Source organism: Hemitrygon akajei, chromosome 1 (assembly GCF_048418815.1).
Source record: "Hemitrygon akajei chromosome 1, sHemAka1.3, whole genome shotgun sequence".
Classification (NCBI taxonomy): domain Eukaryota; kingdom Metazoa; phylum Chordata; class Chondrichthyes; order Myliobatiformes; family Dasyatidae; genus Hemitrygon; species Hemitrygon akajei.
Window position 1 is genome coordinate 90,531,889 of NC_133124.1, and position 27,639 is coordinate 90,559,527.

The 27,639-nt window shown below is 43.0% G+C and overlaps 1 long non-coding RNA gene across 1 annotated transcript; it reads left to right on the forward strand.

Moving 5' to 3' along the window:
- LOC140728887 (uncharacterized) lies at positions 1 to 27,634 on the forward strand. The gene is made up of 5 exons (XR_012099200.1): positions 1 to 129; positions 6,738 to 6,854; positions 7,483 to 7,549; positions 15,545 to 15,691; positions 27,127 to 27,634. It is a non-coding gene; the product is annotated as an uncharacterized lncRNA (long non-coding RNA).
- Positions 27,635 to 27,639: the final 5 nt, after the last annotated feature.

Consider the following 27,639-nt stretch of genomic DNA (forward strand, 5'->3'; position numbering starts at 1 on the left):
GCAGCGCTGGGGGAGGACTTTTAAAGAGAAGAATCAGCCGTTAACGACAACTTCCGGTGACGAGCAGCCGCCTCGGAGCTTTGGTGGGACGCAGGCGTGTTCTCCTCTCCTTATCCTCGATATGATCAGGTGTTCCCAAATTATTTTTTTAAATGCCATAAGCGAACAGTCCGTGGATCTCATGTTGGGACCCCTTCCTTAGATTCTTCCAGCCCAGGTCTTTCACATAGTTTCTTTCTCCCCTATTTCCTCACCAACCTCTGTCCTTATTGACGCGCCTCACAATGTCAAAAAGAACTTGGAACTGCGTCCGTCGGTTTACCGTCTTTACCTTAGACCGACCTCATTTCTTTTTTCCCCTTAGCATTAAACTGCTAGCCATCAAGACTATGGAATTTTAAGTGTTTATATACCCTCCTTCCCCCCCCCCCCCCCCTTAAGCCACAGTATTGGGAATAGGGCCCGAACCTGTGCGAAAGAAAGGCCTGGCAATCTACTTCTGTGTCAAAGGGGGAAGAGTCAACACTAGACTTAACAACTGAATAATAATTGGGGAATATAAATGTCCCAAACTATATTTGTTTAATCTCTTTAAGATATTCTGCTTACCCTGCTTCCAGTATTCCCTTAACCAGCTCTTTCGTTTCTGTTTTTCCCCTTCTTCCCAGATCCCACATCAAATCTGTCAGTCCTCTACTGGTCATCCATTTCAACTTATAAAGCTTAGAACGGTATAGGTCCTTTGGCCTATGATATTGTGCCAACCTATATAAATTTACTTCTTGTCAGGCCTTGGTCCTGTTACCACATTTCTCCATATCTTCAACATCATTTCCTCCAACCCCCTGCCTTACCTCCTTTCCCTGTTTTTTCCTTCTAATACTTTTTCATTTAACCACTTTGGTCTTCTCCTGCACCTCTTTCCCTCTCCACCAGCAGCATCCTCTCATTCTCCTCCAGTTGGTTGTCATCTTTTTTCTTTACTCTTATCTAGTTGGCAACCCCCCTCTCCCCATCCTCTGCTCCCATTCTTATTTCTCCATTCTTTCGCTTTTACCCTCTGCATATGCCACCCACACAAACCTCGCTCCTCCGATTGTTTCTTCTCCCTTCCTCGCTACCCCCCACTCCCTCTTTCAGTGTATGTTTTTACCTCCGTGCAATTTTAAGGTTTTCAACTAGGTTGCTCTTGGTAATGTTGTGACCCTCTGAGAAGTACATTGGAAAGTTTTGCTTTTTAAAGGAATTCAACAATTGTTGCCATCTCCTTCAGCATAGTGAAAAAAATGTTTACTTCTACAGAGTATATATGATAGTTATTTTGCCAATATTTGTATTGAATAGTTGTGCAGTTGTAAATGGAGGTAGTACCTTCCAAAAATTAGCAGTGCTTGGTCCATTCTGCATAGCCTCTCCCTTTCCCAGCTGCTTTAAGAAGACCACTATCATCCCAGTACCTAAAAATGTACCTTAATGACTACCATCTGGTGGCTGTGACATCTTTCGCCATGAAGTGCTAGCCGTGTAGTCATGGTATATGTTAACCCCAGGCTCCCAGACAACCTCAACCCATTGCATCTTGCCTACTGCCAAGCAGCGGTACGGTGTAGCGTAGTGGTTAGCTCAACACTTTACAGTACCAGTGACCTGGGTTCAATTCCCGTCTGTAATGAGTTTGTACGTTCTCACCATGACTGCGTAGGGTTCCTCTGGGTGCTCTGGTTTCCTCCCACATTCCAAATGTGTACTGGTTGATAGGTTAATTGGTCATTGTAATTTGTCGGAGGTCGCTGGGTGGCACGGTCTGAAGGGCTGGAAGGGCCTATTCCACGTTGTATCTTCACTAAAATAAAAAATGGGAAGTAGTTGAAGGTGTAGTCACATCATTTAAAAAGAACTAAAATGGACTAAATGTCGGGATGAAGATTGGAGGGATATGGGCTGAATGTAGGAAATTGAGGCTAACTGGATGGATTATGTGCTTGGCATGGACTGGTTATGCCAAAAGATCTATATCCATGCTGTGTTGCTCTATGACCCTATGACTCCACAGATGCTGCCTAATCCACTGAGTTCTTCCAGCAATTTGTTTTTTGTTTAAAATGATAGTTCACCATCACTACCTCTAGGTCTAGTAAATACTGGGATGCACTCATCCTGTAAATACTGTTTTTTTAAGGGACAAGAGGCTGGCAGCCAATCTGCTTACAAGAAGTTGGTCAATTATTTAAACATTATAATGTAATCCTATTTCTCTTGCGTCGATATCTGCTGGCAAAATACCTTTTGAAGACTCATCCTCCATTTAGGAATTATGATTGGTTGGTAGGTTAATTGGTCATTGTAAATTATCCTGTGATTAGGCTAGGATAAAACTGGGTGACTGCTAGGCGGCTCAGCTCGAAGGGTCAGAAGGTCTGCTTTGTTCTGTATGTCAATAAAATGACTCTCCACTATGACTTAATTTTTGTGATCATCTCTTTCTCCAGTGCATTGCCTCCTGCTGATACATCATGTGCCAAAGTGCAGTGGTGTCAACATCATCCTTGCAGTGTATTTTACAGTGTAAACTACTGGATAGCACTTTATGAGAACATCATGGGACAGATTTAACAAATGGCACAGATGATCCAGTGGTAGATTTAGATTTTAAGGAGTAACATAATGGGGGTGAGAAATGAAAAGACATAACTAAAGGTAACACCTTTATTGGAGACAGAAAGCAGGATGGACAGGGGGTCGGATGAGGAAGATTTAGATTGATGCAAGCTGGGATATAGTTAAAAGATTAGGGAAGCATACAACCATAGAGCTAAATCAAACCCATGCAAAGATCTGAACACAACTATAGGAATTTAAAAATTGACCAATAATGAATCACGATTGTAGCTTATGTAGACAACATACGGTAATTGTAGACAAGCACAAAATGACTTGGTATGGGTATATTTTCAGTGATGGATTAAAAATTTGCTTGGCCATAGAAAGAAGAGGGAAGTAGCTGAGGGTATTATTTTGACTTGTGGTCTGTGACCAGTGCTGGGGACCTCTGTTGTTAGACCTCTGTCTCATATGTGTATATGTATATTTTGGACAAAAATGTAGGTGGGCTGATTAGTAATTTGCAGATAACACAAACATTGGCAGGGTTGTAGAAAGTGGACACGGGTGAAAAAGGTTTGAGCAGAATGTAGATCAGTTAGAAATATGGGTGGAGAAATTTCAAATGGAGTTTAATCTGGACAAGTATGAAGTGTTGCAGTCAGGGAGGTTAAATATAAGAGGAAAGTATATAGTCAATGGTAGGGCCCTGAGGAACACTGATGCACAAAGAACAATAGACAGTAGGTGCAGGAGTAGGCCATTCGGCCCTTCTAGCCAGCACCGCCATTCACTGTGATCATGGCTGATCATACCCAATCAGTACCCCGTTCCTGCCCTCTCCCCATATCCCTTGACCCCGCTATCTATAAGAGTATCTAACTCTCTCTTGAATGCATCCAGAGACTTGGCCTCCACTGCCTTCTGGGGCAGAGCATTCCACATATCCACCACTCTCTGGGTGAAAAAGTTTTTCTGCATCTCTGTTCTAAATGGCCTACCCTTTATTCTTAAACTGTGGCCTCTAGTTCTGGACTCCCCCATCAGCGGGAACATGCTTCCTGCCTCCAGCATGTCCAATCCCTTAATAATCTTATATGTTTCAATCAGATCCCCTCTCATCCTTCTAAATTCCAGTGTATACAAGCCCAGTCACTCCAATCTTTCAACATATGACAGTCCCGCCATTCCGGGAATTAACCTTGTGAACCTACGCTGCACTCCCTCAATAGCAAGAATGTCCTTCCTCAAATTTGGAGACCAAAACTGCACACAGTACTCCAGGTGGGGTCTCACCAGGGCCCTGTACAGCTGCAGAAGGACCTCTTTACTCCTATACTCAATATAGTACAAGTCCAAAGCTCTCTGAAAGTGGAAACACAAGCACATCGAGTAATAAAGAAACCATATTGCATAGTTGTGTTCATTGGTTAGGGCTGTGAGTTTAAAAGTTGAGATGTTGCAACCATATAAACTTCAGCTTGGCCACATTTTGAGTATTGTTTGCAGTTTTGGGTGCCTTCTTACGGAAAGGATACGAAGGGTTTTACCAGGATTTTGCCCAGATTAAAGTGTATTCTAAGTAAATTTATACAACCCTGAGATTTGTTTCCTAGTGGGTTATACTCAGTAAATCCAAGAACCATAACAGAATCAATGAGAGACTGCACACAATAGGGCAGACCAACAACTAATGTGCAAAAGACAACAAACTGTACAAATACAATAGAGAAAAAAAATATTGAGAACATGAGATGAAGAGTACTGTACTTGAAAGTGAGTCCATAGGTTGTGGGAACAGTTCAGTGATGGGGTAAGTGAAGTTGAATGAAGTTATCCCCACTCATTCAAGAGCCTGATGATTGGAAGGGTGTATTCACTACAAGGAGGAGTTGCACAAGCTTGAGATTGTTTTCCCTGGAATCATGGAGGTTGAGATGCTGACCTGATGGGAATATATAAAATTAGGAGAGTTATAGATAGGGTAGATGGTCAAAACCTTTTTCTCCAGGATGGAAATTTCAAATACTACAAGGCATAGATTTAAGGTGAGAGGGAAAGTTTAATTGAAATTAGTGGGGCATTTATTGTTTTAAACAGAGAATGATAAGTGCTTGAAATGTGCTGCCAGGGAAGGTGCTGGAAGCAGATATGACAACTTGTAAGAAGCATTTGGGTAGGTATATGAACAGGCAGGAGAGGCAGGGAAGTAGACCCATGTCCAATCAGTGTGGGTAAGTTTAAATCAGCATCATGGTTGGTACAGACATAATGGGCTAAAACGGCCGAACTTTGCTGTCCTGTTGTAGGTTCTACTTTCTAGTTCAAGCTTATTTTTGTCATAGGCTTACATCCACAGAGTATAAGTGCTCTGATTTTTCCTGTTATTTTCATTGATAAAAGGCAAGGGCATCTTTTAGGGAATGGCAGCATACTGTAATCAGAAGTTAGGTTAATCAACATTGAAACATATTCAAATCCCATTATGGTAATTAAATAAATATTTTAAAGCTAATATTAGTAACAGTGACAGTAATTGTTTTAAATATCCATCTGGCTAACTAACATCCTTCAAAGCAGACAATTAGAATCATAGAGTTTTACAGCATGGAAAGTAGCCCTTCAGTCTGACTTATCCATGCCAACTATATACCTCTAAACCTTTTCTATCCATGTACCTGCCCAAATATCTTTTAAGTATTGTAATAGTTCCTGCTTCTACCACTTCTTCTGGCAGCTTATTCCATACAACTACTAATCTCTGTTTGAAAAGTTTCTCTCTTGAGTCCCCTTTAAATGTTTCTACTCTCTAAAATCTCCACTCTCATTTTTTTTAAGACTTGCCTCCCCTGCATAAAAGAGCCTTATCTCAGTCCCTCTTGATTTTTCTATCTCTATAATGTCACCCTTCAGCCTCCTACGCTCCAGGGAAAACCATCTCAGCCTATCTTGTCTGTCCTTATAACTGAAGCTCTCCAATACTGGCAATATCCTTGTGAATCTTTTATGCACCTTCGTAACCTAATCACATCTCTTCTATAGTATGGTGATCAGAACTACATACAATACTCCAAGTGTGGTCTCACCAATGCTTGCACTGCTGTGTATACCTAAACGCAACTCCAGACATAGTCATGTGCTCGACTTTGAAGTGCTTACCAACCAGGCTTTTCAGTTCAGGAGCAAAATGTAATAATTGGCACATGCTGTGTGGGCAAGGCAAGGCCACATGTTAATTAAAAATCATATGAAAGCAGAATTAATTATGATTTATAGTTATTTTATTTTATGTGTACTCCCATAAAGTATTCCAAACTAAGTTTAAGATTTGCTCATTTCACTTAATTTACTAATTCACTCAATATCACCAAATTACCCTCTCCCTTATTATTCTGTTACCCTGCAATTTATTCTTCCTCATGTTTTCCTTAACTACCCTTTAATTCTCTCACAAATTAGCTATACTAAAGGGTAACTTAAGAATACTCAATTAAATTTTTAGGAGGTATGGGAAATCAGATCATCTGATAGAAATCGATGCAGTCATGGGGATAACATGCAAATTCCATGTGGACAGTAACCAAGGTGAGAAGTGAAGCTAGCGAACTGACTAGTGTCATTATGAGTGCATCTCTTTTGTGTAAAGAATCAAAAAATATAGCTGAGGAAGGTCACAGGTTTGCATTTAACTATCACCTTTCAGGAACACAGCAATCTCCATTAAGTTTTTGGTCCAGTAGTTAAGTAATAATCAAAGCTCCAGACTCCTTTATATAATACAAAGATGAGATAATACTGGTCCTGCAAATGTGAAATAGAGATATAAGCTTGCTGGAGTCAGATCAGGAAGCATGTATGGGGAAGGAAACTGAGTTAATGTATGAGGTTAAAGATCTTTTATCAGATTTCCTATTGCTACAGCATTAATTCCTTTTTTTATTGGCTTTCTTACCTTGTCATGGTGTCAAGAAAGGAATTTTGGCCTAATTTGCTACTATCTAAGGAATTAATTTGTACTTTCATTAGGTAATTAGTTTAAATCAGCCAGTGAAGGTGGAGCCAGAGGATGACTTCTCCCAGCTCATCAATGAAACAGTTAAATTATTACTATATAATGTCTCTGTTTTCCTTTTCAGGGTTGCTGGGTCCTATTGGGATCTTTGATCTACAGCAGAACTCAAAGATTGCAGTTCTGCACAACGGCACGTTGCCGTTCTTGGAGCTCGCCAATTGACGCATTTCGGCATGTCCAGGTTTGGCCTGAAGTCAGACACCTTCAGGGCCTGTGTAGCCATGGGGAAACAAATTCTCACTGGTGTTGCATACTGAAATGTAGTGGGAGCCGGAACATCGAAGACAAAGAGAGTGGCTATCAGAGGGCTCTGCACTCAGTAATTGATTTGCTGATTCTCGAGTCGGGGAACTCAAATTAAAAAAGCAAAGCTTCAGACTGTAACATCACAATAGTGACTGCTGTCTCCCCTGTTGCTGTGGAAGGAGCGATATCTGTCTCTCCCTTGTTAGTGAGAGAGAGAGAGAGAGAGAGCTTGTGGAATGTTGAAATGTTGGAGTGAACAGTTTTTGATGGACTGTAAACCATGATCTCTCTTTGGGAGTTTTGATTTTGCGTGGGTGGTGGGAATGCCGATGCTTTATGTTAGAATAAGTGGGGAGAGAGTTGATGCTGCTTGTGCACGGGAGTGGGGTAGGGGCATTGGGGTTCTTATGTTTTTCTGTCATTCACTCTTTGGGTTTTGTCTGGGGAGAGTAAGAATTTCAGGTTGTATATTGTATACATTCTCAGATATTAAATGGAACTATTGAACTGGTTGGCATACACTGTTTTATCTTCTATGTTCTAATGCTTTTCTTAATGTTTAGCCAGTTTTATCAACTCATCTGGGTGTTCCAGTAAATGTGGAAGATCTGAACTGCTCCACATAATGAGGTAATTGCACAGACAATTTCTTCAGTCCCACCGTATATACCCATTCATGCAAACATACATGCTATAACATACAGGAGACCACATGAATATATCCTGCTGTACAGTGATACACTTCTAGCAATGGAATAGTGCCCATTATTATATAAGGAGAGAGGAACATGCATTTAGTTATATCTTGTCAGATTGAGAGTCATCCATCTTATTTCATTCACCTTTTGTATGTAATTGTGTGTAATTTGGTGGTGCATCACCTTGCACAAAAGTAGTTCTCCTTTACAGCCCAACTATTGATCATTGGGCTGGTCACTGTTCCTTTAATTCTCTCAACCAGTATGAACATTACTTCTGGGTTCATTGTACGAGTAACTTTCCTTAATCAAGTCTGCCTGAATAATGCAGAAATAAAATTTGTACAACACTTAATGCATATTGTCTGTGTAGATTTTAGAAGCCTCAGCCATTGGGCTTCTATACCTTACTTGTAGGACATTTAACATTTACCCATTCAATGGTAATTTTAAAAGGTCCATGGTAATTTCACTATAGAGTATTTCCAAATTAGGCATTTTTTTTAATTCACTGCATTCCATGCTGTTTCTTTCATCCACATATTGAGAACCTCCTATCGCTTCTTGAAAACACCATATCTGTAAAACACAAATGAAAATCTTGTTCTGGCATCACTTTATCTTTTTTTCCCTTTGACTCAGGCCTTTAGTTTACAACATTATTCCCTTTTAGGACATTTGTGCTTGTGACCACCAATTACTTTGGGATCAAAGTGGATTGTAAAAGCTTTTTCAAGTATGTAAAAGATAAAAGAGAGATGAGAGTGGTTATAACATGCTAGAAAATGAGGCCAGAGAAATAATAACAGCGACAAGGAGATGGCAGATGAACTAAATGAGTACAGTATTTTGCATTAGTTTTCACTGTGGAAGATACTAGCAGTGTGCCAGATGTTGAAAGGTGCGAGGGAAGAGAAGTGAGTGTGGTTATTAATACAAGGGAAAAGATGCTCAAAAAGCTGAAAGACCTAAAGATACAAAAGTCACCTGGACCAGATGAACTGTACCCTAGGGTTCTGAAAGAGATAGCAGTAGAGATTGTGGAGGGATTAGTAATGATCTTTCAAAAATCATTGGACTCTGGCATGATGCCAGAGGACTGGTAAATTGCAAATGTCACTCCACTCTTTAAGAAAGGAGGAAGGCAGCAGAAAGGAAATTATAGACCAGTTAGCCTGGCCTCAGTGGCTGGTAAGATAATTGTTAAGGATGAGGTTATGGAGTACTTGCTGACAAAGGATAAGATAGGGAAAAGGCAGCATGGTTTCCCTTAAAGGAAAATCTTGCCTGCCAGACCTGATGAAATTCTTTGAGGAGTTCCTGTGGAAAGTGGCCAGTGAGTGAGTGGGCCAGTGAAGGAGTGGAGATTTGAGGCTTTGACTCGAGAGATTCTGGCAGTTTTGGCAGTTGGACTGTGCAATCAAGTCAATCGAGATTTGAATAGCTCAGCAGAAAGCCGTTGATTAGACGATCAAGATTTGAATACCTCAGACTCAGCAGAAAGCAGCTGATTGGGCAATTGAGGTCAGGTGACCAAACAGTTTGAAAAGCTCAAACAAATAAATACAGGGGTAGCTCAAGCGGAGCGGCCTGTGGAAAGCGGCCATTGAGTGAGTGGGCCAGTGAAAGAGTGGAGATTTGAGGCTTTGACTCGAGAAGTTTCGACAAGAAGAGGTGGAGGACGAGTTTGTTCCCAGTTAGTCATTACAATGCCTCCTGAGATGGTGATGTGCCTCTCCTGTGAGATGTGACAGTCTTGGGGGAACTCCCCTCTCCCACAGAGTCACAACTGCCAGAAGTGCATGCGGTTGGGCGATCTGGAAGATCGTGTGAGGAATCTGGAGCAGCAGCTGGATGACCTTCAACTCATAAGGGAGAATGAGGCAGTCATAGATGAGAACTACAGGGAGGTAGTCACACCTAGGCTGCTGGAAGCAAAACGTTGGGTGACAGTCCGAGGGGGGAAAGCGAAGGAGAGTAGACAGGTAGTGCTGAGCACCCCTGTAGCCATTCCCCTGAATAACAAGTTTACCGTCCTGGATGCTGTTGGTGAGGACAACCGACCAGGTGTGAGCCACAGTGGCAGGGCCTCTGGCACTGAGTCTGACCCTGTGGTGCAGAAGGATGGGACGGAGAAGAGGAGAGCTGTCGTCATTGGAGACTCTATAGTCAGGGGAGCAGACAGGAGATTTTGTGGATGTGAGAAGGACATCCGCATGGTTTGTTGCCTCCCGTGTGCCAGGGTCCGGGATGTCTCTGACCGGGTGCATGACATCCTGGTACGAGAGGGAAAGCAACCAGAAATCGTGATACATGTTGGTACCAACGACATAGGCAGAAAGAGGGATGAGGTCCTGAAGTGTGAGTTTTGGGAACTAGGCAGAAGGCTGAAGAACAGGACCTCAAGGGTGACGTTCTCAGGATTGCTGCCAGTACTACGTGATAGTGATGGTAAGAATTGGAGGAGATGGTAGTTGAATGCATGGCTGAGGAGTTGGTGCAGGGGACAGGGTTTTAGATTTTTGGATCATTGGGATCTCTTCTGGGGAAGGTGGGACCTGTACAGATTGGATGGGTTGCACCTGAAATCAAGGGGAGCAATATCCTTGAAGGTAGGTTTGCTAGCACGGTTCGGGAGGGTTTAAACTAATTTGCAAGGGGGATGGGACCCAGAGCGATAGAGCAGTGAAAGAAGTGCATGGAGTAAAGCCAGATCTAACATATAGAGAGGCTTTGAGGAAAGAGAAGCAGAATAAAGGGTGTAAAGGTAGTAAGGTAGAAGGGCTAAAGTGTGTGTATTTCAATGCAAGAAGCATCAGGAACAAAGGTGATGAACTGAGAGCTTGGATACATACATGGAATTATGATGTAGTGGCCATTACAGAGACTTGGCTGGCACCAGGGCAAGAATGGATTCTCGATATTCCTGGATTTCAGTGCTTTAAAAGGGATAGAGAGGGGAAAAAAAGGGAGGAGGGGTGGCATTGCTGGTCAGGGATACTATTACAGCTGCAGAAAGGGTGGGTAATGTAGCAGGATCCTCTTTTGAGTCAGGATGGGTGGAAGTCAGGAACAGGAAGGGAGCAGTTACTCTACTGGGGGTATTCTATAGGTCCCCTGGTAGCAGCAGAGATACCGAGGAGCAGATTGGGAGGCAGATTTTGGAAAGGTGCAAAAATAACAGGGTTGTTATCATGGGTGACTTTAACTTCCCTAATATTGATTGGCACTTGATTAGTTCCAAGGGTTTAGATGGGGCAGAGTTTGTTATGTGTGTCCAGGATGAATTCCTGTCACAGTATGTTGACAGGCCAACTAGGGGGAATGCCATACTAGATCTAGTATGAGGTAATGAACCAGGTCAGGTCACAGATCTGTCAGTGGGTGGGCATCTGGGGGACAGTGATTACCACTCCCTAGCATTATCATGGAAAAGGATAGAATTAGAGAGGACAGGAAAATTTTTAATTGGGGAAGGGCAAATTATGAGGCTATAAGGCTAGAATTTGCGGGTGTGAATTGGGAAAATGTTTTTGCAGGGAAATGTACTATGGACATGTGGATGATGTTTAAGGATCTCTTGCAGGATGTTAGGGATAAATTTGTCCCGGTGAGGAAGATAAAGAATGGTAGGGTGAAGGAACCATGGGTGACAAGTGAAGAGGAAAACCTAGTCAGGTGGAAGAAGGCAGCATACATGAGGTTTAGGAAGCAAGGATCAGATGGGTCTATTGAGGAATATAGGGTAGCAAGAAACGAGCTTAAGAAGGGGCTGAGAAGAGCAAGAAGGGGGCATGAGAAGGCCTTGGCGAGTAGCGTAAAGGAAAACCCCAAGGCATTCTACAAAAAGAACAAAAGGATGACAGGAGTGAAGGTAGGACCGATTAGAGATAAAAGTGGGAAGATGTGCCTGGAGGCTGTGGAAGTGAACGAGGTCCTCAATGAATACTTCGGTATTCACCACTGAGGGAACTTGATGACGGTGAGGACAATATGAGTGAGGTTGATGTTCTGGAGCATGTTGATATTAAGGGAGAGGAGGTGTTGGAGTTGTTAAAATACATTAGGATGGATAAGTCCCCGGGGCCTGATGGAATATTCCCCAGGCTGCTCCACGAGGCGAGGGAAGAGATTGCTGAACCTCTGGCTAGGATCTTTATGTCCTCGTTGTCCTTGGGAATGGTACCGGAGGATTGGAGGGAGGCGAATATTGTCCCCTTGTTCAAAAAAGGTAGTAGGGATAGTCCGGGTAATTATAGACCAGTGAGCCTTATGTTTGTGGTGGGAAAGCTGTTGGAAAAGATTCTTTGAGGTAGGATCTATGGGCATGTAGAGGATCATGGTCTGATCAGGACAGTCAGCATGGCTTTGTGAAAGGCAGATCATGCCTAACAAGCCTGATAGAGTTCTTTGAGGAGGTGACCAGGCATTATAGATGAGGGTAGTGCAGTGGATGTGATCTACATGGATTTTAGTAAGGCATTTGACAAGGTTCCACACAGTAGGCTTATTCAGAAAGTCAGAAGGCATGGGATCCAGGGAAGTTTGGCCAGGTGGATTCCGAATTGGCTTGCCTGCAGAAGGCAGAGGGTCATGGTGGAGGGAGTACATTCAGATTGGAGGGTTGTGACCAGTGGTGTCCCACAAGGATCGGTTCTGGGACCTCTACTTTTTGTGATTTTTATTAACAAACTGGATGTGGGGGTAGAAGGGTGGGTTGGCAAGTTTGCAGACGACACCAAGGTTGGTGGTGGTGTAGATAGTGTAGAGGATTGTCGAAGATTGCAGAGAGACATTGATAGGATGCAGAAATGGGCTGAAAAGTGGCAGATGGAGTTCAAACCGGAGAAGTGTGAGGTGGTACACTTTGGAAGGACAAACTCCAAGGCAAAGTAAATAGCAGGATACTTGGTAGTGTGGAAGAGCAGAGGGATCCTGATGTCCACAGATCCCTGAAAGTTGCCTCACAGGTAGATAGGGTAGTAAAGAAAGCTTATGGGGTGTTAGCATTCATAAGTAGAGGGATAGAGTTTAAGAGACGCGATGTAATGATGCAGCTCTATAAAACTCTAGTTAGGCCACACTTGGAGTACTGTGTCCAGTTCTGGTCGCCTCAGTATAGGAAGGATGTGGAAGCATTGGAAAGGGTACAGAGGAGATTTACCAGGATGCTGCCTGGTTGTGGTTTAGAGTGTATGGATTATGATCAGAGATTAAGGGAGCTAGGGCTTTACTCTTTGGAGGGAAGGAGGATGAGAGGAGACATGATAGAGGTGTACAAGATATTAAGAGGAATAGACAGAGTGGACAGCCAGTGCCTCTTCCCCAGGGCACCACTGCTCAGTACAAGAGGACATGGCTTTAAGGTAAGGGGAGGGAAGTTCAAGGGGGATATTAGAGGAAGGTTTTTCACTCAGAGAGTGGTTGGTGCGTGGAATGCACTGCCTGAGTCAGTGGTGGAGGCAGATACACTAGTGAAGTTTAAGAGACTACTGGACAGGTATGTGGAGGAATTTAAGGTGGGGGGTTATGTGGAGGCAGGGTTTGAGGGTCGGCACAACATTGTGGGCCAAAGGGCCTGTAATGTGCTGTACTATTCTATGTTCTAGATAACAAGCAGGATCTATAAAGGGGATGTAGTGGATGTTGTATATTGGGTTTTCAGAAGGCCTTTGACAGGGCACTGCACATGAGGCTGCAGAAGAACTTAGATTAGGAGAGTGGGCAAGAGAGTGGAAAATGAAATACAATGTTGGAAAATGCATGGCCATGCACTTTGGTAGTAGAAATAAATGTGCAGACTATTTTCTAAACAGGAGAAAATCCAAAAATCTGAGATGCAAAGGAAAGTGGGAGTCCTTGTGCAGAACACTCTTAAGGTTAACTTGCAGGTAGAGTTAGTGGTGAGGAAGGCAAATACAATGGCAACATTCATTTCAAAATGAGCAGGGATGTAATGTTGAGGCTTTGTAAGGCACTGGTCAGTCCTCACCTTGAGTATTGTGAACATTTCTGGGATCCTCATCTAAGAAAAGATGTGCTGGCATTAGAGGGGATTCAGAGGAGGTTCACAGGGATGATTCTGGGCATGAAAGGGTTATCATATGAGAAACATTTGGTAGCTCTGGGTCTGTACTAGCTGGAATTGAGAGGGATAAGGGGGATCTCATTGAAACCTTTCAAATACAGAAAGGTCTAGACAGAGTAGATGTGGAAAGGATGTTTCCCATGGCGGGAGAGTCTAGGTCAAGAGGGCACAGCCTCAGGATAGAGGGGCATCCATTTAAAACAGAGATGCGGAGAAATTTCTTTAGCCAGAGGGTGGTGAATTTGTGGAATTTATTACCACAGGCAGCTGTGGTGGCCAGGTCATTGGGCATATTTATGGCAGAGTTTGATAGGTTCTTGATTGGTCATGGCATCAAAGATTACGGGGGGAAGGCCAGGGATTGGGACTGAAAAATTGGGACTGATTGGGAAAAAAAAGGATTAGCCATGATTGAATGGTGGAGCAGACTTGATGGGCCAAATGGTCTAATTCTGCTCCTATGTCTTATACACTGTAGAAGAGGAATGAATGAAGCAGTTAACCCACCACCTTGAGCAATTCCAACAATTCTCTGCTCGCCTTTTTTATTCTAGCTCTGACTGATGATTTTACACAACCAATGTACTTATTCCTTACCTGATAAAAAATAACGCAATTAAACTCTATTTTAGTAAATATTCCAATTGGTACCAAGCAGAATGACTCTTTTGCACTCTCCAAACTATGATAGAATCAAAGCACAGAATATTTTGCATAAAGAGATCCAGTTTCAGAAATTCGGTAAATTGGTAAAAATCAATTACGTCACCAGGGCCAACCTTTTTGGAAAATTATATTCTCATTATGGAAAACAACAAACTTGTTCACAAATTATCAATTGAGCTTTTTCTATAAATGAGAAACTGATACCTGGAACGGGCAATTCTCACAGGATTCGCAGCATTAACAGGAGTTATGCAGGGAAATTAAAACATAGAAATATAGAGCACAACACAAGCCCTTCGGCCCACAATCCTGTGCCAAACATGTACTTACTTAGAAATTACCTCAGTTTACCCATAGCCCTCAATTTTTCTAAGCTCCATGTACCTACCCAGGAATCTCTTAAAAGACCCTATCATATCTGTGTCCATCACTGTTGCCAGCAGCCCATTCCACACATTCACAACTCTCTGTGTAAAAAAACCTACCCCTGACATCTCCTCTGTACCTACTTCCAAGCACCTTAAAACTGTGCCCTCTCATGTTAACCATTTCAGCCCTGAGAAAAAGCCTCTCATCATCTATCAGGTCACTCTCATCCTGCGCCGCTCCAAGGAGAAAAGGCCGAGTTCACTCAACCTATTCTCGTAAGGCACACTCCCCAATTCAGGCAACATCTTTGTAAATCTCCTCTGCGCCCTTTCTATAGTTTCCACATCCTTCCTGTAGTGAGTTGACTAGAACTGAGCACAATACTCAAAGTGGGGCCTGACCAGGGTCCTTTATAGCTGTAACATTACCCCTCGGCTCTTAAACTCATTCCCATGGTTGATGAAGGCCAATGCACCCTATGCTTTCTTAACCACAGAGTCAACCTGCGCAGCAGCTTTGAGTGTCCTATAGAGTTGGACCCCAAGATCCCTCTGATCCTCCACACTGCCAAGGGTCTTACTATATTATACTTAAAATACTATATTCTGCCATCATATTTGGCCTACCAAAATGAACCACCTCATACTTATCTGGGTTGAACTCCATCTGCCACTTCTCAGCCCAGTTCTGCATTCTCTCGAATTTCTGCTGTAACCTCTGACAGCCCTCCACATTATCCACAACACCCCCAACATTTGTATCATCAGCAAATTTACTAACCCATCCTTCCACTTCCTCATCCAGGTCATTTATAAAAATCACAAAGAGAAGAGGTCCCAGAACAGATCCTTGAGGCACTCCACTGATCACCGACCTTCATGCAGAATATGACCTGTCTACAACAACTCTTTGCCTTCTGTGGGCAAGTCGATTCTGGATCCACAAAGCAAGGTACCCTTGGAACCTATGCCTCCTTACTTTCTTAATAAGCCTTGCATGGGGTACCTTAACAAATGTCTTGTTGAAATCCATATAGATGACATCTACTGCTCTACCTTCATCAATGTGTTTAGTCATATCCTCAAAAAATTCAATCAGGCTTGTAATGCATGACCTAGGCCCTTTCTCCTTGGAGCCGCGGAGGATGAGAGGTGACCTGATAGAGGTGTATAAGATGATGAGAGCCATTGATTGTATGGATAGTCAAAGGCTTTTTCCCAGGGCTGAAATGGCTAACATGAGGGTGCACAGTTTTCAGGTGCTTGGAAATAGGTACAGAGGGGATGTCAGGGGTAAATTTTACACAGAGAGTGGTGATTGTGTGAAATGGGCAGCCGGTGACTGTGGTGACAACTGGGTCTTTTAATAGACTCCTGGACAGGTAGATGGAGCTTAGAAAAATAGAGGGCTATGGGTAACCCTAGGTAATTTCTAAAGAAGTACATGTTTGGCACAGCATTTTGGGTCGAATGGCCTGTATTGTGCTGCAGGTTTTCTATGTTCTATGTTTCTAATGTGCAAGAATGTAAGAAACTGCAAAGAGTAATGAACTCAGTCCAATATATCATAGGTGCATCCCCTACTATCATCAGAAGCATCTATATGAGCCCTAAAAAGAGGGCGTTTAGAGATGGAAATAGGGAGGAGCTGAGGACAATATAGAGGGACCTGAAAGCCAAGATCAGGGAGGCTAAAGACAGGTATAGGAGGAAGCTTGAGTGGATCCTCCAGCAGAACAACATGAGAGAGGTCTGGAGTGGGATGAGGACCATCACTGGGTTCCGGCAAACTAGCAACAGAGGAGCTGAAGGCAGTGTGGACAGGGCCAACAAACTTAACCTGTTCTTCAACAGATTTGACACTGTGGCCCCTGCCCATCCCCCACATGATTCATCTGGTGTCGGCCCCCAACCAACACATACTCCACTCTCCCCTCCTACCCCACCTCAAAGCCCTCCACCCTGCTCTTGTGACTACACTCCTCCCTCACCTGATACCACCATGGTGGGCTTCACAGCTGAACAGGTGAGAAGACAGCTGAAACGTCTCCACCCAAGTAAGGCTGCAGGCCCAGATGGTGTCAGCCCCAGGGTGCTCAAAGCCTGTGGCCCCCCAGCTATGTGGGGTACTTCACCATGTCTTCAACCTAAGCCTGAGTCTCCAGAGGGTTCCTGTGCTGTGGAAGACGTCCTGCCTCATCCCTGTACCGAAGACGCCGCACCCCTGTGGCTCCAATGACTACAGACCAGTGGCATTGACCTTCCACATCATGAAGACCCTGGAGAGACTTGTTCTGGAGCAACTCCGGCCTATGGTTAGGCCACACTTAGACCCCCTCCAGTTCCCCTACCAGTCCCGAATAGGAGTTGAGGATGCCATCATCTACCTGCTGAACCATGTCTACGCCCACCTGGACAAGCCGGTGAGCACTGTGAGGGTCATGTTTTTTGACTTCTCCAGTGCGTTCAACACCATCCGCCCTGCTGTGCTGGGTGAGAAGCTGACAGTGATGCAGGTGGATGCTTCCCTGCTGTCATGGATTATTGATTACCTGACTGGCAGACCACACAGTACGTGCGCTTGCAACACTGTGTGTCAGACAGAGTGGTCAGCAGCACTGGGGTTCCACATCATCTTCACTCCATCTGCAAAAAGCAGAAATTCCCAATGGCTAACCATTTTAATTCCTATCCCCATGTCAGTCCATGTCCTCCTCTTCTGAAGCTCTCAGGTCAGAGGAGAAACACCTCAGGTAGGTAGCCTTCAACTTGATGGTGTGAACATCAATATCTCTAACTTCCAGTAATTTTTCCCTTCCTCTTTCCTTCTTCAATTCACCTGCCTATCACCCCTCCCTGGTGCCTTTCCTCTTTCCCTTTTCCCCATGGTTCACTCTCCTTTATTATCCTCTGCCTCTCCTCCTTCTTCTTCAGTCTTTTACCATTTCCTCCTGTCATTTCCCACCTTCTTACATGACAATCTGGCACACATGAGGCTCTTTAACAAGATAAGAGGCCATGGGTATTACAAGAAATATTCTGGCATGGATAGAAGATTAGTTGACTGGCAGAAGGCAAAGAGTGGGAATAAAATGGGCCTTTTCTGGTTGGTTGCCAAGAGTAATGGTGGTCCACAGGGGTCAGTGTTGGAACGGCTTCTTTTCACGTTATATGTGAATGATTAACTTGCAGTTAAGTCATTGGTAAGGAAGGCAAATGCAAAATTAATATTCATTTCAGAAGGACTAGAATATAAAAACAAGGCTGTAATGCTGAGGCTTTATAAGACATTGGTCAGACTGCCCTTGGAGTATTGTGAGCAGTTTTAGACCTTAAGACGCAGGAATAGAATTAGGCCATTTGGCCCATCGAATCTGGACCCATTATTCAGAAAAGATGTGCTGACTTTGGAGAGGGTTCAGAGGAGATTCATGAGAATGATTCCTGAATGAAAGGGTTAACATATGAAAAGTGTTTGATGGCTCTGGGCCTGTATTCACTGGAGTTTAGAAGAATGAAGGGGGGGTACCCCATTGAAACCTGTGGAATATTGAAAGGTCTAGATAGAGTGGATGTAGGAATGATATCCCCATGGTGAATGAGTCTATGACTAGAGGGCACAGGCTCAAATTAGAGGGATGTCCATTTAGCACAGAGATAAGGAGGAATATCTTTTGTCAGAGGATTGTGAATCTGTGGAATTCATTGCCACAGGTGGCTGCAGAGGCCAAGTCCTTGAGTATATTCAAAGCAGAGACTGATAGTTTCTTAATTAGTCAGGGTGTCAAAGGTTACAGGGAGAAGACAGGAGAATAGGTTTGTTAGGGATAATAAATCAGCCATGAAGGAATGGTGGAGAGAATTCGATGGGTTGAATGACCTATTTCTGCTCATATGCTTTATGGTCTTATGGTTTCCCCCCCTCTCCCACCCACCTGGCTCCACCAATCACCTTCTGATTTGTCCTTCTTCCCCTCATCGCTTCTTATTCTGGCATCTTTCCCTTCCTTTCCAGTTCTGATAAAGGGTCTTGGCTCGAAACATCTGCTGTTTATTCATTTCCAGAGATGCTGCCTGACGTGCTGAATTTTGTGTGTGTTATCTATCATCAAAGGTCTCCACCATCCAGGCCATGCCATCTTCTTGTAGCCACCATCGAACAGGAGGTGCAGAAACCTGAAGTCCCACACCACCAGGTTCAAGCAGTGATTTCCCCTCAATCACTTGGTTCTTGGACCAAGCCATACATTTTTAATTACAAGTATTGACATTGGCATTAGTTTAATATTGTCACATGCATCCAGATGCAGTGAATTTTCTTTTTGTTTTGATGCCATCCATACAGATAATTTCAAAACATAAACACATTGAGGTAGAATGAGGAAAAAGCAATAGAATGCAGAAAATAGTGTTACAGTTATAGAGAAAGTGCTGTTCAGGCAGTCAATAAGTTGCTGGGGCCATGACAAAGTAGATCTTGAGGTCAAGAGAATCATCTTTAATATAGAGGAGGCCCATTAAAGAGCCTGATAACAGCAGGATATAAGCCATCCTTGAGCCTGTTGATGCATATTTTCAAGCTTTTATATTTTCTGTTCAGTGGGAGGGAGAGAACGTTGATTGTTGACTGCTTTTCTGAGCAGTGAAAACTGAAGACTGAGTTCATTAAGGGGACACTGGTTTTGGGATGGAATGAGCTGTGTCTACATCACTCTACAATTTATTGTCATCCTGGCAGGCATAGAGTACTATCCTATCAATATTTTGTATGACAGAGTTCTGAGGAGACACTGGATTGCTTGGAGGGGGAGAGAGAGTTTAAAAAAGTGAGCAGGGGCAGTCAGCACATTTTGGTCACCTACCTATAGAAAAGGCATAAACAAGATTGAAGAAGTGCAGAGAAAATTCACAAGGATGTTGCTGGGACCTGAGTTATAGGGAAAGGTTGAATAGCTTAGGACTTTATTTCTTGGAGCATAGAAGATTAAGGGGAGATTCAATAGAGATATACAAAGTTACAAAGGCTATAGTAAATGCAAGTAGACTTTTTCCACTGAGGTTGTATGAAGTTAAATTCATCCTCTGGTGTTACAGCAAAATAAAATGTGTGGTTCATAATGAGTGATGCAGCTGCTTTGTGCCAATAGCCTTCCTGTGCACAGAAAAGCAGAGTTGAATTTTCCCTAATATTCTGTGGAACCTATGAATTGTCACATTTAACAATCAACTTTACATTTCAGTTCAGTGATGAGGCACATAAAAACATGTCAGTTATACAACTGAAGTTTTGAGACCTTTGCTTTCAATGCTTCCTGGGATTCAACTCCACCCTAACTGCCCTTGGTATGAACATTGAATTCTCCAACTTCTGGTAATTCCCTCTCTTTCCCTTCCCCCAACCCACTTTCACTCTGTCTCCTCTTCCAGCTGCCTATCACCTCTCTCATGATTCTGCCTTCTACTACCCATAGTGCTTTTCCCTTACATTCCTTCTTCACCTCTCCTGCCTATCCCCTCCCTGCTTCCCCTCCCCAACCCCTTGATCTTTCCTCTGATTGGTTTTTCACCTGGCATCTTCTTCATAGGGCCCCTGCTCCTCCTTCATCAGTCCTGACGAAGGGTCTCGGCCTGAAACGTTGACTGCTCATTTCAACGGATGCTGCCCGACTTGCTGAGTTCCTCCAGCTTGTTTGTATGTGTTGACCCTAACTGCCTGGCACTTCCACTGCCCCTTACCAACTTCCCCAGACTCAGCACCTGTCCTGAACACAGTATTTTTTCATTTGGAGTATTTTATTACCTGCTTTAATGGTCCTTTATCATGCGACTAAGGGTGCAGATTTTTATCTAACATTTTTGGCAAGTTTTATGGAGAATAGGTCCTAAACATCTTAACTCAGAGGCTGAGAACCTGTAATTTTCTTCCCTGGAGAGCTGTGGAGGCTTGGTAGTAGAGTTCATTTTGGGCAGAAGTTTATAGGTTTTGGAAGGGAATCGAGAGATAGTAAAGGAAAATGGTATTTATCATTGAGGATTTTGATGGAGAGTGGAGCAAGTTCCGAGTCCAAGACTCTGTTCACAATTCTTGTGCTGTATTCTTATGTAAGTTCTTGTCAAATCTTCAAATTGCCTCGATTGAATAAAGAAGATTTTAAAGCCGTACACCCAGTAGATGTACACGGACTTATTGAAGACAGTTTGTACATTTTTATGTTCAATGGTGTCCCTGCATATCTTAAGTCTGCATTCAACTTAATGTTTTCAAAGCAGCAAGCACTGAATATTTTTCTCTCATCAAAAGTTCATGGACTGGGTCATCTCACTACATACATTTTTTATAGCTTACTGCTATGGGAAAGGAAAAGGGTATTACACCATGTCTGCAGATTTGTTTTGTTGTGCTGCTTTCAATGCAGGGTGAACTGATTCTTTCTGAACTACGACAGACATCACAACCTGCTTCCTCATTTAGGACAAAAATAAATGCCAACAAAGCAAATTTTCAAGAGCGCCAGAGAACGAAAGTAAACAGCAGGGACGTAATTCTGTTGGAATGGAAAAATACAGTTTTAGAATAAAGCTAACAAACAAGATCTCTACCCTTGTTGAGTTGTTGCTTTGAAGCTTGTAGCACAGCAATTTCCTCAAATAATGGTGTAGGCAATACATTCAGCATGTGTCACAATATATAAATGTCTTATTTTTCCAAAAAATAACTTTTAAAAAAGCTTTTGTTCATCAGATAAAGACATGTCTGGAAATCCTGGTAATTACTTATGTTTTTATTGCCACTGAACTGAAAATTGAGGAGACAATCACATTGGTAGGTCCAGTGACACATATAGGCAATGTCAGGTAAAGATAGTAGATTTCCTTACAAGAATGGCATTGGTGAACCAGGTGAGCTTTTCAGACACAAGAGATTCTGCAGATGCTGGAAAAAATGAGCAATACACACAAATGCTGAGGAACTCAGTAAGTCAGGCAACATCTTTGGAGGGAAATGTACAATTGATGTTTCGAGCATTTACTCCCTTCCATAGACGCTGCCTGAATTGCTGAGTTCCTCTAGCATTTTGTGTGTGTTGCTTTCAGACATTCCAATAGTTTCATCACAAGCAAGAGAAAATTTCAGATTTTGATAATCAAAGTAATACCTACAAAATGCTGTAGGAACTCAGCAGGCCAGGCAGCATCTGTGGAAAAGAGTAAGCAGTCGATGTTTCGGGCCGAGACCCTTCATCAGGACTGGGGGGAAAAAGAGATTAGAAATCAGAGTAAGAAGGTGAGGGGAGCAGAGGAAGGATTACAAGGTAATGGGTGATAGGTGAAACCGGGAGAGGGGGAGGGGTGAAGTAAAGAATTGGCCAAATGATGAAAGATAAAGGATTGGAGGAGCAGGAATCTGATAATAGAGAACAGAAGGCATGGAAGAAAGGGAAGGGGGAAGGAGCATCAGAGGGGGGTGAGGGGCAGGTAAGGAGATAAAGTGAAATGGGTATGAGGAATGTGAAGAAGAGGGGGCAATTACCAGAAGTTTGAGAAATTAATATTCATGCCATCAGTTTGGAGGCTACCTAGATGGAATATAATGTGTTGCTCCTCCAACCTGAGTGTGGCCTCTTCATGGCAGTAGAGGTAGGCCATGGACTGACATGTCAACACCAATAGTTCTATTGTTACAATTCCTGAGATTTTCATCCATGCCTTCTTTCATTAGGAACAGCAGCTGTAATTGTTTACAGACTTTTCTGTTAAAAAGTATTAATTGCTCTAAGACCACAAGAAATTGCAGAGCTGTGAACAAAGCCCAATCTATCATGAAAGCCAGCTTCCCCTCTATTAATGAAGACTATACTTCCCACCTTCATAGAAAAGCAACCTAAATAACCCCTCCCACCCCAGTCATTCTCTTTTCTCCCCCTTCCTTTGGGCAGAAGATTAAAAAGCCTGTGTGTACCTACCACCATGTTCAAGGACAACTTCTACACTGTTGTTAGAAGACTCTTAAATGGACCTCTTGTATGATAAGGAACTCGTGATACTTCAGTATACTTCACCATGGCCCCTGCACTTTGTGACTACCTGAAATGCACCTTCACCGTAGCTGTAACACAATATTCTACATTCTGTTATTGTCTTTCCTTTTGTATTTCCTCAATAGGCTTATGAATGGAATGAACCGTCCAGAGAACATGCAAAGTTTTTCACTGTGTTTTGGTAGATATGACAATGATAAACCAATTGTCAATTAAGATTACAACTTAATTAGGAAAGTTAAAAACATTAATTTTAAATATTCTACAAAGTACATACTGAGAGTGGGAAATAACCTCCCAGTGTACTTGAACAATTGGGTTTTGCAATATGCATTCACCCAGTGGCCACTTTGTTAGATACACCTGTATATGTGCTCATTAATGCAAACATTTAATCAGCCAGTCATCTGGCAGCAGGGCAATAGTAACTCAAGCAACCACACGTTCCAACATTGGTCTGCAGAAGAGCATTTCTGAATGCATAACATGTTGAACCTTGACGTCGTTGTGCTGCAGCAGCAGAAGACCACAAATGTAGACTCAGTAGTTACTTTATTAGGTACATCCTTTTCCTAATAAGGTGGCCACTGAATGTATATTATCTCTCTCTGAAACAAAAGGGTAGTATGGTGCCATGGTGGTGCAATGGTTAGCACAGTGCTTTACAGTACCAGCAACCTGTGTTCAATTCCCGCCACTGCCTGTAAGGAATTTGTACGTTCTCCCATCATCACGTGGGTTTCCACTGGGTGCTCCAGTTTCCTCCCATATTCCAAAGGTGTATGGTTTTTAGGTTAATTGGTCATTGTTAATTGTCACATGATTAGGCTCAGATTAAACTAGGGAATTGCTGACGGCTCGACTTGAAGGGCCAGCAGGGCCTTCTCTGTGCTGTATGTAAATAAATAAAAGTGCTGAGCAATTGAATTTTGACTGTCAATTTCAGAGTGTCTTAGTCCCCACGAGGAACTTGACTCTTTGATATTTTGCTGGGAATTTTTGATAAGCATTAATGTACTTCTTTCCATGGCACTGACAAATCCTATATATTCTGAATCACACAGAGCACTCTCCCACCTTTATCCCATTGTTGCAGCATTCATTTATTAAGAGGAAACAAGCACAAGTTGTATTGTGATACGTCTCTTTAAGAGACAGTAGTAAAGGTTACATCCACAAATACTAAACACCAATGTGCAAGATCTTGCACTATAGAATTCTGTACTGAAGCTGACACAATGCTGCGTTTGTTATGTTTTGCAACTTCAAACCATAAAACTAATTGAAAGAAAAATATGGGAGCAAGGAACGTGCTCAGGAACTGGAGCTGCAGCTCAATGACCTACGGCTTGTTAGGGAAAGTGAAGCAGAGATAGACAGGAGTTACACGAAGGTAGTCATCCCAAGGCTAGAGGAGACAGATGAATGGGTGACTGTCAGGAGTGGGAGGGGGGAACATCAGACAGTGAAGAGCATCCCTGCAGCCGTCCCCTCAACAATAAGTACTCTATTTTGAGTACTGGGGGGGTGGACCCAGCTGGGGGACAACAGCAGCCATGCCTCTGGAACTGAGTCTGGCCCTGTGGCTTAGAAGGGTAAGGAACTGAAGGGTAGGGTAGGGAACCAAAGCGGATGGCTGCAGTAATAGGGGACACTACAGTCAGTGGGACAGGTAGGCGATTCTGTGGACGCAAAAAGGAAACACTGATGTTAGTTTGCGTCCCAGGTGCCAGGGTCCGAGATGTTTCTGGATCCATCCACAATATCCTGAAAAGGGAGGGTGAGCAGCCAGAAGTCATGGTACATATAGGTACCCTTGACATAGGAAGCAAAAGGGAGGAGATCCTGAAAAAAGAATATAGGGAGTTAGGAAGGAAGCTGAGAAGCAGGACCTCGAGGATAGTAATGTCAGGATTGCTGCCTGTACCACGTGACAGCAAGGATAGGAATAGAGTGAGGTGGCAGATAAATGTGTGACTGAAGAATTGGAGTAGGGGGCAGGGATTCAGATTCTGGATAATTGGGGCAGGTGAGACCTGTACAAAAGGGATGAATTGCATTTGAATCTGAGGGGGACCAATATTCTTGTGGGCAAGTTTAGTAGAGCTGTTGGGAGTGTTTAAACTAATATGTCAGGGGGGTGGGATCTGGTGTGATAGAGTTGAGGATGAACCAGGAGGCTTACAAGTAGATGATGGGTATAAAATGAATGTAAGGAAGGATGAGCCAGTGATTGCGTACAAATACAGACAGAGCAAAGAGTTAAATTGTACCATGGAGGCAAAATTCAAAAGGCTGAAGAATGCAGGACTGAAGGTGCTGTATTTAAATGTGCGTAGCATTCAGAATAAGATGGATGAACTTGTGGTGCAATTAGAGATTGGTTGGTATGACATTACAGGTATCATGTTTTGCAACATGATACTTGTCCAGTTCCTTATACCACCTGCAATAAAGTAGCCAGTGAGCTAGATTGCATGGAGTCTGAAGGAATTCTTTCTGAGGTTGAGTGGAACCCAAGGCCCAGCAGGTAATAAGAATGGATCTGTCAGGATCTCTGGTGATTTTAAGGTTACCATCAACCCAGTACTGAAAGTAGATCAATACCCTCTGCCCAGGATAGAGGATAACTTTGCAAACCTTTCTAGAGGGAAACACTTCAGCAAAGTGGACTTTGCTGTGGTCTACTTGCAGATGGAAGAAGAGTCCAAAGTGTTTCCCACCATAAGCACTCACAAAGAGCTTTTTCACTATAATAGGCTTATTTCTGAAGAAGCATCTGTACCTGCACTCTGGCAGAAAGCTATGGATGAGGTGTTGCAAAGTTGCCCAGTCACTCACTGTTACCTGGATCAGAAACAGAATCAGAGTCAGAATCAGGTTTATTATCTATGGCATGTGACGTGAAATTTGTTAACTTGGCAGCAACAGTTCAATAACATAGAAGAAAAAGCATTGTTTTGGGTAAGGGTGACAAGATACATCACCAAAATCTCAAGACAGTGTTAAAAAGTTTAGAAGATTAAGGGCTCTGAGCATGACACGGCAAGTTTGAATTCTTTAAACCAAACATCACTTACTGTGGGGGGTCACATACAAGCGTACAACCCTAGGGCCAAGGAATTGTCAGAATTGCAGTCCTTTTTAGGATTTGTTAATTACTAGAGCAGATTCCTGACAGACTTGACTACTGTACTCCACCCCTTGAATTCATCTCTGCAAATCAGGAAGAAATAGCAAAGGACAAAATTTGTGCAAGATGGCTTTCTAAGAGGCAAAGGGAAATGGTGCTGGCAGACACCGTACTGACGCATTATGATTCACAATGTCCATTGAAGCTTGCCTTATAGAATAGTTGCAGTCCTGGCAACATTATGAGTGATGGAAGTGAATGTCTCACAGCTTTGTATCATACTCCCCTACCGCTGAGAGAAAAATTGTGCACAGTTTGACAGAGAGGTTTGAGCCTGGTTTGGGGTGTAAACATTTCTACCACTATCTGTATGGGAGAGTATCATGCCTTTACTATTTAAGTAATATTTGAGTAATTGTATATACATGAATCGTTTGATTAAGCATTCTTAGTCATTTAAATAATTACATGTTCTATGTATTATGTGAATTACATACGTCACCCCAGAGTTATGAAGGAGGTGGCTGAAGAGATTGTGGAGGCATTTGTAATGATCTTTCAAGATTCACCAGATTCTGGAATGGCTCTGTAAGACCAGAAAATTTCAAATGTCACTCCACTCTTCAAGAAGGGAGAGAGGCTGAAAAGGAAGGAAATTATAGGCCAGTTAGTCTGACCTCTGGTTGGAAAGCTGTTGGAGTCGCTTGTTACAGATGTGGTTTTGGGGTAATTGAAGGCACATGATAAAATAGGCCATAGTCAGCATGGTTTCCTCAAAGCAAAATCTTGCCTAACAAATCTGTCAGAATTCTTTGAAGAAATAAGAAGGAGGATAGATAAAGGAAAATCGGTTGTTTTTCAGAAGGCCTTTGACAAGGTGCCAAACATGAAGCTGCTTAACAAGTTATGAGCCCATGGTCTAACAGGAAACGTTCTATCATGGATATAGCACTGGAAGCAAAGAGTTGGGAGCCTTTTCTGGTTGGCTGCAGGTGACTAGTGGTGTTCCACAGGGGTCTGTTTTGGGACCAGTTCTTTTTACGTTTTACATTAATAATTTAGGCGATGGAATAGATGGCTTTTCGCAAAGTTTGCAGATGATAGTTTAAGGAAGGTGGAACGTAGGATGATGGCGCCTAACAGCAACTCCTTTGCTTGCATCTTTGGAAACAGCTCTATTTCTATCTTTAATATCTCTTCTTTTTTCTTTTTCAGGGTTCTTTTGAAGACCCTGACCTGGAGTTACACACTGATTTCAGTTCTCTGCGGGAATGGGACCCGCTCTTGGGGCCACAAGACTGGCTGCTTTTCAATATGCCAAGGTTGCAGCCCAGAACACCAGTGCACCTTCAGGGTGCTGGATCTTTGTGGCTCTGGAGGCGGGCAGATTCGAGGTCACTGCTATCGCAGAAAACTGTTGTGTCATGGGAGTACACGGAAGATCAAAAGCAGTGAGCTGGTTGCTGGCTGTGTGCCCAGGGAACCGAGATCTTTGGGCACAAAAAAAGTGACACAACAGACTTTTAACACCATAAATCAGTGAATTGTTTTGTTATGTCTCCCCTCTCTCTGTGAAACAGGGATACCTCTTTTTACCTTGTTAGGGAGAGAGAGAGAGCCTGTAGTATGTCAAATTACCAGGTGAACGAGTAGTCTTTGGGATACTGGAAGTCTGTGTCTTTATTAATGCTTTGCTGCACGCTTGAGTGCTCGGTGGGGGGTGCAGAT